This window comes from Pleuronectes platessa, chromosome 4 (genome assembly GCF_947347685.1).
Source record: "Pleuronectes platessa chromosome 4, fPlePla1.1, whole genome shotgun sequence".
NCBI lineage: Eukaryota > Metazoa > Chordata > Actinopteri > Pleuronectiformes > Pleuronectidae > Pleuronectes > Pleuronectes platessa.
In genome coordinates this window covers 30,340,723-30,341,699 of record NC_070629.1, presented here as the reverse complement: position 1 = coordinate 30,341,699, position 977 = coordinate 30,340,723, and positions in this window count along the sequence as shown.

Here is a 977-nt window from a genome sequence, read left to right as displayed (position 1 = left end):
AGATCTCAGTGTAAACCACATGTTTAGCCTAGCTTAGCACAAACCCTGAAACCAGAGAAAAGCTACGAAGGCCGATCCGAGGAGGAGCAGAATGAATCCACGTCCTTCAACCTGACCTTCTGTAAATAAAGATGGACGATATGGAGGTTCCTCAGAACTGAAGGCCGAACCTCCCTGGAACGTGGCTGCAGCATAGGTCCTAAACCTCGCCTCCTCCATATTAGCAGATGGGACATGGACCAAACCAAATTTGGTCATGTTGTTTTTTTAATACCCTGACGTTTGTTCGAATGTTTCTCCAAGGTTTGGTTTGAATTAGTTCTTTGATGATATGAAACCGGGCTGAGACGTGATGATTGACGGCTGAGACTGCCTCCCGATTGGTCGAGGGTGTATCAGAGGAACCTCGCTCACTGGTCCACAGACTGACTCCACATGGGCAAGATGGCTGTGTTGGTACCCGGGACGTTTTGGCTTCATGTCTGGAAAGTGGGAGGAGGTGGAGTCACTCCTCAGTCTGTTGTGTATATTTGCACATGGTTGTGTTTAGGTCCAGTCCCGTGCTGCACTGACTCATTTGCCGAATGCAGGTGTGACGTTGAACCCCATCGAGTCCTGAACACCTGGGATCAGACACACACATTGTGGAAGGTGATTGTGTGGAACTCCAACACCTTCACTCATCGTCTCTCAGACTCACAACCTTGATGAACTGTGTGATGTTGGGGCTTCTTCCTTTGCCATCCCACACACACACACACACACACACACACACACACACACACACACACACACACACACGCATTAAAGGTGATGATGATGATGATGTTGGTGATGAAGGCAGAGCTATTGTGTCTGGTGTTTCCATGCCTCTTTATGTGTCCTGTGTGCTGGAGGCCCCTGCAGGCGGCCAGCCCTCATTATGAAGCCGTTCAGGGCTCAGATCAGGCCGACACCTGCTTCTCATTGGAAACTGC